This window comes from Octodon degus, unplaced genomic scaffold (assembly GCF_000260255.1).
Source record: "Octodon degus isolate 3935 unplaced genomic scaffold, OctDeg1.0 scaffold00347, whole genome shotgun sequence".
In the NCBI taxonomy this organism is placed as follows: domain Eukaryota; kingdom Metazoa; phylum Chordata; class Mammalia; order Rodentia; family Octodontidae; genus Octodon; species Octodon degus.
The window spans coordinates 1114502-1129952 of NW_004524923.1; the positions used below are offsets into that span (position 1 = coordinate 1114502).

General features: G+C 36.9%; 1 pseudogene; it reads left to right on the top strand.

Annotated features, from left to right (window-relative positions):
• LOC101577980 overlaps positions 1-15167 on the top strand; it is a 28916-nt pseudogene extending 13749 nt beyond the window's left edge.
• Positions 15168-15451: the final 284 nt, after the last annotated feature.

The following is a 15451-nucleotide window of genomic DNA, read 5'->3' on the forward strand; positions in this document are numbered from 1 at the left end:
TTGTATCCTTTCTAATGCTGTTTTTTTTTTTTCTATCACTATTTTGTATTTAAAAATTAAGATTAAAGGGCCTGGGAGATGACTCAGTAGAATAAGAGCTTCCCTGGAAAGCGCAAGGGCCTGAGTTCAATCCCCAGTTCCACCAAAAAAAAAGTAAAATTAAAATTTTTTATTTTTTTTTATTTTAGCGAAGGATCTACAGGGTGTTCAGGGTCTCACTACTAGATTGGACTCATAGTCATACGCCTGTTTACAGCCTCCCAAGAGCTGGGATTATAGGCACACGCCACCAAGTCCAGTCTCTAAAAATTTTTTAAAATCCTGTTCTTATGTTTTATTTTTGGTATTCTATTTATTATGTGGCATGGAGTTGTTTTTTTTTTTCTGATCATAGGTATCTGTGGTCCTATATATTGACTTAATCTGTATGTCAAGTTCCTTTTCTGTGTTAGGAATTGGGTACTATTACTTGTACAAACAGGTATCTTATGGCCTTTCTGTGTCTTCTGATTTTTCACTAATTCCAATAGTCATATATTAATCCCCTTGGAGCTTTGGGATCCATTTTCCATGTCCCCTCATTATTTCAAGTTGTATCTAATTAGTTTATCCTTGACTTCAGTCCTGACTTCTACCAGTAAGTCTGATACTGGTTTTCACATTTGTTTGCTACTGCCACCCATACTTTGAACTATGTTTTTAGTCTTCTGGATTCCTGATTGAATTTTTCTTATGGGCCATCATCCTTGTCGATGCTGAGCATTCATGTTTTACATCTCTTTATTTAGCTCCACTGTTTATTTATTACTGTCCTCTCTAGGCTTGCCAAACACTTATTTCATTACAGTCATTATTTTTTGTGCAAAAATATAACACAGACACATAAAACCTCTGCATACAGCCCAGCACTTCTCTAAATCAAACATTATGAATTTAGTACCTGAAGGAACTTTGAGATTATGTCATATACTCTCATTTTACAGATCATGACATGGATTTTCATGGCTGTAAAGTGTCACAACTTATCACACCACTGTGTAACTCCTACTACAGTGTTGAAATGTAGATCACGAAGACTGTCTTAACTAATGGTAAGAATCTTAAATGTCAAAGAGTTTCTGTTTTTTACTTACAAAGATTACATACACCAAAAAATTTAAAGAAATGTCTAATAGGTAGGAATTTTCTCTCATTATACCAGAAACTTGATTAGCAAATCCTTCACAACCTGAGTGACCACAGAGATGACCTAATCTGCATATCAAAGATGTTGATAACTGAGCTAAGGAACAAACCTTTGTCAGATACTAGACTGAGTAATGAAAGTTGTATATGCAGGCAAAATTTCAAGACCACTGCAGGGGTTGGGACTATAGATCAGTATTAAAGCACATGCCTGGTATGCATGAGGTCCTGAGCTTAATCCACAGTAACACACACACACACACACACACACACACACACACACACACCACATGACACTGTAAAGCTGAGCCAATGCCAGAACCCTATCTCACACAAGACAAACTGAAAAACGTGGCCTGCATCTGTGCAGGTTGATTGCCCACTGAAGTGAAAATATTATCGTTGTCATGAAATTTAAATAAGGCCAAGAAACTGAAAATATTAATCTTAAAAATATCTTAGGATGCAATAAAAATGATTCAGTGTACGAAGACCTTTGAAAATTTCAGCCTACATAAAGAGACAATAGAAGGCCATGATGAGACAGTACAAATGTTGAAATCATCTGCTTTTGATTAGAAGCTATTTTAAGCCACTTAACAAAGCAGTTATGGACATTCATGAACCAAATAGAAATATATATAAAGTCTCATCAAATAGATAAAAGAGAGTAAGCAAATTAAAACCTATATGCCAACATGGATGTTAAAATTTTAAAAATTTATGTATAAAGTACTATTTTTCAGAGGTGCCTTAAACATTGTGTTTCCAAGGTATTTCCCATCAGTTTTAAAAGCTATTTGCAGAAAGTGTTATTCTACTATTTCTACTTTTATATATCAAGCACTTCTACATATCCAGAAGTAGATTTTTTCATAAAAGAACTTGTCTGCCCACATAGGTAGATGACTAGAACATCTGGACCCATGTTCCCAGGTCTTTCTAGGAACACCTTTATTCCTTCTATGACTAGTAGTTACAGCTCAGCTAAAGTTAGTAATGAAGGATGCTTGCCATATACCTTTGTTAAGTGCCTCAGTTCTCTACTGGACAAATATTAGCTAAGTGAGTGTACTCATAATCCTATGGGTTGATTGTAGGGTCACCCACATTGTACCCATGTTGTGATTTTGCTATATAATTACTCCTAACAAAGAGTCTCAGGGGCCACCCATACAAGTGGGTTGGCAGAAATCCAATAGCTAGTCTTCTTGTTTAGAATAAAATTCTTCTAACCTCTCCCTAAAAAGCACTTATCTCTACTATCATATAGCAAATGATAAATAAAATTGTATGTATAGGAATGGTTATAACCTGAGATATCTTCTAAATATGACTATTTTGCCCTTTAACCATTGTTTCTCTCTACCTTCATCCCAGTGGATAACTACAGGTGTATTAAGTGTGAGAGATGAATGAATCTAAAATTCATATGCAGAAAACAAGCTTATCTGTGTATTTCAACACAAAGAATACAAAATGTGCCTATTTTATCACTTTGTCATACACTAGCATTTTGCTTAAGAGCTAAGAACTAGATGTTGAAACATTTGAATTTCCCTTTTACATACACTGTATACACTGCAAAACATAAGCCACAAAACACACAGAAAAATGATGTCTGAAAATATCCAATTACAAATGCACTAACATACTAGTTTTTGCACTTGTATCTCTCCCACTTCGTCCAAACAACTGAACAAGCACAGACATTGCTCACAGCTGTAGTTTAACCATTCCATTCCCAAAAGACAACATTGCATATTAATTTTAAGCAAAAAGACATTTACAAAGTCATATTTTACTATCTCTACATTTAACAAATATTAGTACTTCTACACATCTAGATAAAACTAGATGTTTCAACTAAGTACTCAATTTGCCCATGATGTATAGACAGCCGTCTTCAACAAACTGCACTTATGTAACAAAAGTTGGAAATTGAAAGTGCCTTGAAAATGTGACCATTCTGGTCAAGAACACTTCTCCATTAACCCAGTGGGTTAAAATGCTCAAACTTTCAGAAGACAATATTTCCTAGGAATTTTAACACAAAATGTACAAAATGTGTTAGCACATAAACTCTACTTTTCTCAAAACTGGCAACCTATTTAATATCGAGGAAGACTAGATGGTATAAAAGGCCTTATTTGGCCCTCACATATCCTATGTACACGGCAAAGTGAAGCAAAATTCACAGATATAAGGGACAATGGTAACCTGCTTCCCTATAAGTGCACTAGTAGAGCACTCTAATTCCTTCTCTTCAACAACCAATGCATAAACACAATGTATACAAGGGGGTTTGATGATTCCCTTCACAAAATAACACTTCATGTGAGTTGTAACAAAAAGAAATTTACAAAATGTGTTATTTTACTACTTCTACTTTTAAATTGTATCAGGCTCTTGAGAATATCTAGAAAGAGTAGATATTTCAATAAAGTATGCACAAATGCATACACAAAACTAATGGTTACAATCCGAAAACAATGTCTTCTAAGTGTAACCAGTTGAGTAATGAACCTTCTTCTCTTTTCATTGTCTTGTGAACAAGTAGCACTCCCAGTATGACTTCTCCAAGGGTTAGCCAAATAGCTCAGCAGATTAAAGTGCCTGCTTAGGCAGACCCACGGACCAGGAGTTCAATCCCTGGGCCTGCTTGCTGACCCCACCCCCAGGGCCTGCTGAGACAGCAATTGAGACTGGGTGTGGTGGCACACACCTATAATCCCAGCTCTTGGGAGGCTGTAAATAGGCAGATCACTATGAATTTGATCTAGTAGTGACATCCTGATCACCCTGTAGACCCTTTCCTAAAATACAAAAAATAAATAAATAAATAAAAAATAAAATGGATGCCTTAAAACTAAAACTAAATAAATAAATAAAAATTATCTCTAGGATTTCTTTCATTTCAACCATTCTATGCCAAAATGAACAAAAATATCAATACCACATGATTTAAGCACTTACAGAAGAGGCTTGCTTCAGCCACTTAAAAATTTAGCTGACTATTAAAGAAGCAAGAGGGTCAACAGTTTGAGTCCTGCCTGGGCAAGTTAACAAGACACTGTCTTGAAGTTTAAAAAGGGTTAGGGATGTAGTTCAGTGGATAGAGCACTCTTGGATTTAATCCCCAGTACTGCCAAAAAAATAGAACACCACATACTATGTAGTTTTTAAGAAAGACAGACAGACAGACAGAAAGAAAGAAGACAGAAACAAAATAATTTTATAAAATTATTAAGGGAGAAAGATTCCTATATTTGCTATTTTCTTTTCCTTCTTTGCATGGCATTAAATATTATTGTGCTTTGAATAAGAAAAAGACTGAGAGGCTGGGAATGCAGTGCTTACTTGCTATGCTCTAAGCCCCTTAGTTCCATTGTTTCACACACAACAATGTAAAGTACCAATTTCTCTCTAGTTTCTCCTCTAGCAATCTAGTGAATATTAACCTTGACATCTTTCTGAGTAGATACATCCTCTGAAGCTTTAATACTGGATGGTGTTAAAAAGAAAACAAGATTGCTAACACAGGAGTCTCAATAAGTCAAACAGCTGTCTATAGATATCATAAATAAATATTCTTGTCTATACAAATATTCAGTGATTACTTGCTGATTGACTCATTGTTCAAAATGAAGAAAAAGAAAAATTGTGAGTGACAATCATTAGAGAATGCTGCTTTCTGTCCTCATGTAGAACAAAATGAGACTTTAATGTTTAAAGAACCGCTAATATGTTTGTCACACTGAGATTTTATTCTAGACAGGAAAAAAGGTCTAACAGAGCAAGCTAGTTTCAAAAATGTATCCATTTGAGGGTGGGCAAAATCTCTATCTTAACCCCAGAATAGACTTCAATTAAAAGAAGTCTGTTTTGTTTTGTTTTGAGATACTGCATCCCAGCCCCATTTTTTTTTTTTTTACTACTGGGGATTGAACTCAGGACCTTGCACATGCCAGACAAGCATTTATTCTACCGAGCTATCTCCCCAGCCCCCAAACCCGTGTTTTAAGAGCAGAACATACTTACTGAGAAAAGAAAGCTTCTGTGTATAAGAGAGAGAGAGAGAGAGAGAGAGAGAGAGAGAGAGAGAGAGAGAAAAGAGGTCCTAAGTGGATTACCAAGTACTGGCCTTTGCAAGGGGTTTTATAGAGCAAAACCACAGGGTGAGGTGGGTCCAAGGTGGGAAAAAATTGGAAATCACTAGGTGGACATGAGGTGTGACAAAACTATGGTTAACCAACAAGATTACAAGCATACTTGCTCAGGTAATATTGATTAAATGGGGATCAAATAGGGAAACAAGTCACATAGAAAGCAGGCATGAAACAGAACGGGGGGGGGGTCTTCCTAGAGGGGATGGGTTAGTGCAAAGCTCCATTTTTGTTTTGAGACAGGATCTCACTAAGCTAATAATAAGTTGTTCAGGTGGGGCTCAAATTTATGATTTTTCTGCCTCAGCTTCCAATTAAGAAGAGGTAGTGCTACCAACATAAGTCAATGGTAGAATACTTGCCACTCTACCAGTCTCAATTGTCTTAACTATAAGTTAGACATAGTAATGTCTACCACATAGGGTTGATCACTTTTTGGAGTGAGTCAAGTGCATTGTGGGAGGTCAGGATCATTGACAACAGTTGTCAGAGGGGCTGGTACTAAAAAAGAAGGCCTATAGTCTTGTGGTATGTTGGACCTCCACCACTACTGCCTGAAGAAATTACTGATCAGAACTATGACAAGCCAATATAAGGGTGACCTAACTGTATTCATTTAAATCATAGTCCTCTTTATTTTCATTAAGGACTATTCACGAGTGGTTCCTACAGTTTATCAATATCCAGTTGAAATTTGATGACATGGTTGTCACTGAATTTACCATTATAGCCAAGGTAACATAGTATTTGCTGGCATTTGGCTTCATCTCTGTGTCAATTACTGAATTGACTGGGAGTTATAAACAATACCATACCTCACTCCCAAGAAGAAGACACTGAGACAAAAAATTATAAGCCATGTGTGGTGTGCATGCTTGTAATCCCAGCACCCGGGAGGCTGAGGTAGGAGGGTTGTTGGGTGTTTGAGACTCCCACAGGCTACAAAGTGAGCTCAAAGTCAGCCTGAACTGCATAGTGAGACCCTGTCTCAAAAAGACAGAAAAAATTTACATACCCCATCCAAAGAGAGAGACAGAGCCAGAGACAGAGACAGACCTCCAAAAATTCCCAACTCACCCAAAACTCTTTCAGAGTACCCTGAGAGGGTGGAAAAAATAAAGTACACAACAGATAGTACTGAAAGTGTACCAATGGAGGTAAAATAGTTCAATAAGCTACTTGGAAAATTTTAAGAAGGTATAACTAATCAAATAATGATCCAAATTAAATAAATAATCAGTGAGTCTAGAGAAGATATTAATGAACAGATAGTGGACCTAAACAAAGAAATAAAAACATGAATGCCCAGCATAGACAAAAATGGTAGTGTATCAGTTACTTTTTTCTCATTGCTGAGACAAAATATCTCACACCCAAAATTAAGGAAGGAAGGTTTGTTTAACTCACAGTTTGTGAAGATTTCAGTACATTCTGGGCTGGCTCCAAGACAGACTGGTACATGGAAAAGGACAAAAGTTCACAGTGGTAGAAGACAGCAAAAGTAGCAAGAGCAAATAGAGAAAGTGAAAGAGAGCAAGTCTCTTTCCCTCCTTGCATTGTGTGCAGGCTGCTTACCCCAGGTTAGGTGTAGCACTCACACTCATAATCACAGCATTGGACCATGAATCAATCAAAAACTCTAGAAGTCTGCCCCATGACTGCATGAGGCTTTGGGGGGACATCTAGACACAAACCATGACACTAGTCCATAAGAAAATTTCAAACAGAAAACCAGAAGATTAAAAACATACTTGAAAGTATGAGAACAGTAGAAAATAAATGTGAAAAATATCAGACCATTGGTAGAAGATAAGGCTGAGTTCAAGGATAAATTAATAAGAGATAACTTAAAAATAATGAAGAAACATGGAAAATGGATCCCAAAACTCCTACCTGACTCAAAGAGGACCAATACATGAATAACTGAAATTAGTGAAAAATCAGAAGACACCAGAAAGTGCATAAGATACCTGTTTACTGAAGTGATAGCAGACAACTTTCCAGACTTGGAAAAGAAACTTAACATACAGATTAACTGAATAGATATAGATATAGATATAGATATAGATATAGATAGATAGATATCCGTGATCAGAAAAAAGAACTCCATGTCACATAATAATTAAAATACCAGAAAAAAAAACACAAGAAGAGGATCTTAATGGCTGTTGGAGGAAAGTAATCAATTACCTATGAAGGAAACCCCACCCGAATTACAATAGATTTCTCAACACAAACCTTAAAGGCAAGGACAGAATGAATTGAAATATTTCAAACTGTTAATAATAACTTTCAACCAAGACATTATATTCTTCAATAACTATTTTTAAAAATCATGGAGAAATAAGATTCTTCCATGACAAACAAAACATGAAGAATTTATTTACAAATCCAAAACTCAAAAAAAAAAATGAGGATATCCTAGAAGGAGGCAATGAAGCTAATGATGCCAAAAGGTTCAATAAAATGATTACATCAGGTAGGCCTAGCAATTAAGAGAAAGGAAAACAGCAATAGGAAATTAATTCAAAGGCAGGAGTAAGTCAATACCAATCAATTGTAAGTATCAATGCACATGTATCAACTCACCAATCAAAAGACAAATTAGCAGTATAGACCAAGAAAAAAATCCAACAGAGTGCTGCACATAAAAGCCCTTAACACAAAAATAATTTCAAACACTAAAAATTAAAGGATATAAAACAATGTTCCATATGACAGTAAGCAGCAAAGAAGCAGAAGTAGTTATTCTATTTTCAGACAATGTAGATTTCAAGCCATATCCAATATAAAGAGGCAAAGAACGTTACATATTGATGGACACAACTAAACAACAAGAAGAAATAACGATTATAAACATAGATGCATTAAACCATAGTATACCCAATTTTATAAAACAAACTCTAATGGACATAAAATATCAGATAAACACCAATGCAATTGTAGTGGGGTATCTAAATACTCAAACATCACAAACAGAGAGAGCAAGTCAAAAAAATGTCAGCAAACTAATATCACAGTGAAACTAAATTTCATCACAGAAAGGGGTTTAATAAATATGCAGTGTTCCACCCAACAAAAACAAAATAGATGTTTTTTGGCCATGCAAGATACTTTCTCCAAAAATAGGATACATACTAGCTGAAAAACAATACCTAACTAAGTGCAACAGAATCAAAATTTTACCATGCATATTTTCAGATAACTGTGGAATAAAACTAAAAATCAACAGAAAAAGAAACCACAGAAACTCAGAAAAGGTGGAAATTTCACAACACACTCTTAAATAATTGAGAGGTCAAACAGAAATGTAAGGAAGAGCTAAGATACTTCCTAGAATTAAATGATAATGCCAGTACAAAATTCCAGAACCTATGGGAAACGATGTAAACACTCATAGAAGGGTACATTTCCCTCATATAAATTTATATTGACAAATTACCACATCACAAAATTGGCATGAGCCCAAATAAATACCTAAAAATGCATCTTAAAGACTTAGAAAAATAAGAATGATCTAAATCGAGAACAAGATAGGAAATTATAAAGATCAGAGCAGATGATTAATGAAATGAAGTCTAAAAGTACAAGGTGAAACTGATTATGCAGCTGGTTCTTTTAAAGAATAAACTAAATAGACAAACCTTTAACCAATCTCATTACATTGAGCTACCATCTGACCACAGAAAGAATGGATATCATCAAAAAATCTAAAATAACAAACACTATTGAAGATATAAAGAAAATGGAACTTTTCTACACTGTTGGAAGGAGTGTAAAGTAGTTTAATAGCTGTAGAAATGAGTGTGAAAATTCCTCAGAAAACTAAAAATAGAAATTCCATTTAACCTAGGTACCTCCCATGTACCATGTTTTTCTGAAGTAAAACTTATCTGGAAAATAAGCCCTAGCTGTTCATTACCATGGTGATGCTCAGTGTCATGTAGAAGACTACGTACTTCAATATGCTCTTGTTTGGAAACTACTGTATAATGGGCGGTAAGACTAGGATAGGCTGAATAAGGATTGCAGTATTGATCTCTAGCTTTCAAGGCTGATTTTTTTTTTTTTCGGAACCGGGAATTGAACTCAGGCCCTTGTGCTCGCCAGGGAAGCACTTATTCCACTGAACCATCTCCTCAGCTCCTCAAGGCTGATTATTTTCTCTCTCTTTTTTTTAAATATATTTAGTGCAGGGTCTACAGGGTCTCACTACACAGATCAGACTCCTAGTGTTCCTCCTATTTTCAGCCTCCCAAGCACTGGGATGACAGACATGAGCCTCCACTCCCAGTCTCAATTCCTGTCTCAGCATGCCCTGGGTGTGAGGCCAGCACAGCACACTGGGAATCGAACCCTGGTCACTGTGTCTGCCTAAGCAGGCTCTTTAGCCCACTGAGCTAACTGGCCCACCCTCAAGGCTGATTATTTTCTGATTGGGTCTTGTATAGGAATCTGTTGGTCTCTTGATGTGATCTGTTGCACCCCAGGGAGAAACGGCAGCAGGAATGAGGAAAGGATAGACAAGAAGACAAGATCTGGGTTAGGTGATGGCTCCTCTGCCTGGTTGGCAAGATGACCCCCTGAACAATAGTAAGGGCCTTTATTTATAACTTTACAAAGTTGTAAGATACAAGGTTGCCTAGCAACTAATAGCACACAATGTCCAGACAGGACGTTTTTCTTTTAATACTGAGATAGCTTGGCTGCATTAGGCAATGAGGCTTCATTCTGCCCTCCCACATAGGCTCAATTTTAGCTTCAGAGGCTCCCAACAGTCTTATTTTCAGGGTAACATAGCAGGTATCTTCCCAAAAGAGTTAGAAATCATATTTCAGGATACATACATACCCACAATTATAGTAGTCTATAATTTACAGTAGTTAGATCTCATAAACACTGTATATTTTATGTCAACAAAAGAATGGATAAGGAAAATACACAATGGACAAAAAAATACAATGGAGTACTAAACAGCCACAAGGAAAGAAAATGCATGCAACTTGGGAACACATTGTCAAGTGAAACAAGGCAGAGATATGGTATCAAAAGTCATAGGATTTCTCTCAGAGAGAGAGACAGAGACAGTGATAAAGAGAGAGAACAATAGAACAGAGGTAAATTGGGGTTTTTTTGGTTTTTTTTATTTTATTGAGAAACAAATATCAATGAGACACTTTCCAAGCTGATTAATAGGACATTTTCAATAATTAATACATTGCACATTGCTATCTTCTCAGTGGTCATCAACAGTACAAGAAGCAGCCAAGAGATCCCGTCCAAACACTGCTACTACAAATCCTTCCTCTCACTGAACCAAGCAAAAGCAGCTGTACAACTGTCCTAACTATTCTGTATATACAAATACAAAATGGTCCTTCCTCTGTATCCCCCCCCTCTCCAGTTCAGTCCTGTCAAAGATGGGTATTCTATTGGCATCTAAATATTATAGGTGCTTGAATTCAGCAAAACAAGAACAGAGGAAAATTGTAAGTAATCATTTCAAATAGTTCCCCAAATTAAATATTTTGTTGTTTCAAAACTATTTTAATATATGCTGATTTGTTTCACTTGTACTACTAGTTTATCTTAGTTTGCTGAAAAGAAAGTTTTATGGGGCTGGTAAGATAGCTCAGCAGACTAAGTGCCTGCTTAGGCAAACTCAGGGACCAGGGTTCGATCCCCAGCACCACATACCACACCAACCCCACGCCTGGGCACTCTAAACTGGCCAAGGAGACCCAGCCTGGTGTCCTATGACTGTAATCCCAGTACTGGGGAGGCTGAAAACAGGAGGATCAGTAGGAGCCCGAGCTGCACAGTAAGACCCTGTATCAAATACAATTTAAAAAACAAACTTGTATGTTAGTACCTATTTGTATCTTTTTTATAAGAGTCTTTTCAGTTTACATCTACAATTTTGAGGAACTACTTTGATGATAACAATACATACCATATTAACTATTACTATTCTGTTATTATTTTGTTATGAAATTTTATTCTATTTTTCATAAGACAGTAAAAAAACTGCACTCAATGAGGTCACTATAAATTTATATTGGGACTTCTGGAAAGATGATACAGTAGCAATGAGTGAGTCAGCCTCTCTGAGATTTGGAATCCAGACATTAGAATATAACAGCTTGCACAAGAAGTGAAGGAAGGAAGGTCGATCGCCAGGATGAAAGAGGGACCCAGAAGTAGGACTGGAGGTCATAAGGAAAGTGAAGAAATACAGTGCAATGACAAGGTGTGAAACTGCACTTTCTCCCTGACTCTCAGCTTGTGACATGACAGAGGAAACGGAAATCAGCAAATGCAGAGCAGACCCTGTTGGCGGATGATTCCAGAGAATTCAACAAAGAAACAGCAGTGCATTGAACCAGTGGTGCGAAGTACAGCAGCTCATGAATGACTCTAGTGCAAACAGCCCTGGAGTGCAATCAAGGCCCACAATGGAAGATAGATACCGGGAGTAAGAGAACAAGGCGGGGAGGGCAAGGAAAGGAAGAAAAGAATAGAAGAAAAATGGAAACAAAGCTTCTGCAAATAAGAAAATTGGGAGAAAAGAAAAACCAAGATATATTATATACAGGTACAAATTCTCTATGATAATTGTGATATTTATGTATATCAAAAGTATACCAATAAAATTAATTTTAAAATAAAAAATTACATGTATGCTAAATAAATATAACCCTCACTACATGTCCCACACAGACTTTGGTCAAGCACTGTCATATTTAAGTCTTCCATAATATGTCACATCTCCTACCTCACCCATCTCTAAAACTACTTTACCTCCACCATTAATTACCAAAAGAAATCAGATGTTCTAGAATGAGAATCACCTAGTTGTCATTTATAATTTCAAGTATCAATTGCATACTCCTTTCATTCTCAGAAAAAATCATAATCTTCATGTATCCCAAGCTACATGCATGATAATTAAATATTCATCACTGAAATGTATCCTTACAGGGCATAAACTTAATCCTCATAGTAAACTACTTATCCTTTCTTTCACAGGGAAACTGAAAATTTATTTAATTCAATCACTCTGATGTAATAACACACTGCTTACCTACATGTGTGTCCCACATAGCTTATCTTAAGCACCTATAAGGGAGTTACCACATATTGGTGTTATTGATCTTTTATCTCTATAGCACAGAGTAATGATTCCCACAGTACTAAGTAAGCACTTTTCCATCTACATTTGCACTTGATTAGATTCAGTTCCATCATGTTCTGATCTATTCTTTGCTCTTTTATATCCAACTTCCAATCTGCTCCTCTTTCTTTTTGTATTCTATCTATAATAGGTGTATATATATATTCCATTTTGAAAATAACTTTCCATTGACCATGTTGCTCTCAGGAGCTACAACCTGAACTTTCTTCCTGCTTTTCATCTTGTTCTTTCTCTTTCTCTTCCTTTCACTTTCTTTTCCTTTCTCTTACTCATGCTCTCACTCTTCTTTGTTTCATGGTCAAAGTGTCTGATATAATGAGTGTTATTTGTTCTCAAAGTTTAGCAAGAAACAATCATTTGAAAAGATTGGTAAATGCATGTTGGCTGGACCACCTCCAAATATTCATTCACTGCACCTGGAAAATTCATTCACATCCACAAAAATGCATTTTTCATAAACCCTCAGGTGATATTGGTGCTGCTGGTGCCAGGGATCAAACTTTGAGAATCACAACTATACACCAATCTCAAGTTTCTGCATCTTTTTGGTCTTACAATGCTTAAAAAGTATTAAGAACTCAAAGAGATTTTTGTTTATCTAGGTTATAGCATGTTTGAAAGTAAAACAAAAGTTAAATATTAGACCCAGTCCTACCCAGCTCCGGTGAGTGTGTGGAGAGGTTCCTGCTAACCTACACAGGCGGGACCAGTCCCAACCCAGGCGCAGCATTGGCCGGACCCTCTCCCACCACCTCGGGCCGCCCCGCACCACTCGACCGTACCTCCCCCACCCCTCCCGCCCAGTAGGAATTTCTGCTGAGTTCGGGGAACACCCAGACACAGTCCTAGCCCTGGTACGCAGTGGGAAGGAGCTGAGCACAGCAGCCAGACCTAAGCCAGACACAGCTAGATAAGTCCAAACTCTGTAGAGCTCCACCTGAACTTCAGTACGTGTAAAGGTTATAACTACAGCAAAGATCTACAACAAAGGGCAGAAGACAGTGCTACACAAAATGACGAGAAGGAACAAAATGCAACCTCAGAACCCAAGCCCACCCGTAACAAGTGCAGAGGACACTAACACAGAACAAATTGGAAATCACACAGCTGAAAGCAATGAATCAACCGCTTCTGAAATAAAACAGCTGCAGAAAGATATAGAAGACCTCAGATTGGAAATGAAAAAAGAAATCCCTGAATTAATAACATCTGCACTAAAGAAACAAATGCAGAAACATATGAAAGCAACCCAGTGCCCACCCACAACAAGTGCAGAGGACATAAGCTCGGCTCAAATGCATAAATCCAGAGCGTTGATAGTAAATAAGCAACAGCAGAAAGATAGAGAGGAAATCAGAGCGCAACTCTTTTCTGAAATAAAAAAAGAACTCTCAGAACTCGTAGCAGATGAAGTAAAGAAGCAACTACAGAAACATAAGCGGGAAACCCAATCTGAGAAAAACACTGCAGTAAAAGAATTTCTAACTGCTTCTAAGGAAGATATTGATAAAAAAATAGAGGAGATTAGAAAAATGATGGATTCCTTGAATGAGCAATACAGGAAAGAAATAGATTGCATGAAGCAGAGTCAAAGAGATATAGAGGAAATGAAACTCTCAATCACAAGCTTGCAAAACCGTTTAAGTGAATGTGAAGACAGAGTTTCAGATCTTGAGGATGCTGGTGTAGCTAGTGGAAAGGTAAGAAAGGATCTCTTAAAAACAAAGAGGATGCAGGAAAGAATAATTCATCACCTGCAAGATGATGCAAAGATGAACAATGTGAGACTAATAGGCATCAATGAGAAAAAAGGAGTCAACACAAAGGACATTAAAAAAATATGGGCAGAAGTAATAGCAGACAACTTCCCAAATATGAGGAAACAATCTGTCATTCAGGTAACTGAAGCATACAGAACACCAAAGAACCTCAACCCAATGAAAAACACACCGAGACATATAATAGTCAAGATCCCAGAAATTCAGCACAAGAATAATTTACTGAAAGCAGCTAGAGAAAAGAAGCAGATCACATTCAAAGGAAAACCCATCAGAATTACAGCTGACTTCTCTTCACAAACCATGCAGGCAAGAAGAGCATGGAGCAGAGTACTTCAGGTTCTCTATGAAAACAAATTCCAACCCAGACTACTATACCCTGCAAAACTCTCAAGTTTGATGGAGAAGTGAAATACTTCCATGAGAAACAACAGCTAAAAAATTTCGCGATGACAAAGCCAACCTTACACAGGCTACTGAAAGATGTTCTAGAGAGGGACCAAAATGATCAGAACTCCACGAATGAGATTGGAAGCAACCAAAAGTTAAATATTTAACGATTCATTTAAAAATAACAGTAAAACCAGGTGCAGTGAAGAATGCTTGTCAATCCACACTGTAATCCCTGGACTCTGGCTGAAGAAAGACTAAAAGTTCAAGGCTAGACTTGGCTACATAGTACAATCCAGACTGGCTTGGACTACACAGTGAGACTCTGCCTCAAATAACAACAGTGATGACGATGATGATGACAACGATGACAATGATGATGACGACAATGATGATTACGACGATGATGACGATGATGATGATGAAAAACTAAAAGAAAACCATTGTATATACGTATGTATTTTATGAATACTAACTAAATTTTCCAGTGAGAAAAGTGCTGTGGTATTATTTTTTTTATACTACATTTTGGTGAATCTACTTCATTTCTAGCTTTTTCTTTTGTCAAACTGGGGATTGAACTCAGGCCCTTGCGCTTGCCGGGCAAGCACTTATTCTACTGAGCCATCTCCCCAGGCCCAATTTCTAGCTTTGTACAACACTGGATTCTTGAATCTTCCTTTGCACTATGCCTATTAGAATTAACCAATTGAAATATATGAAGATAATGGAGACTC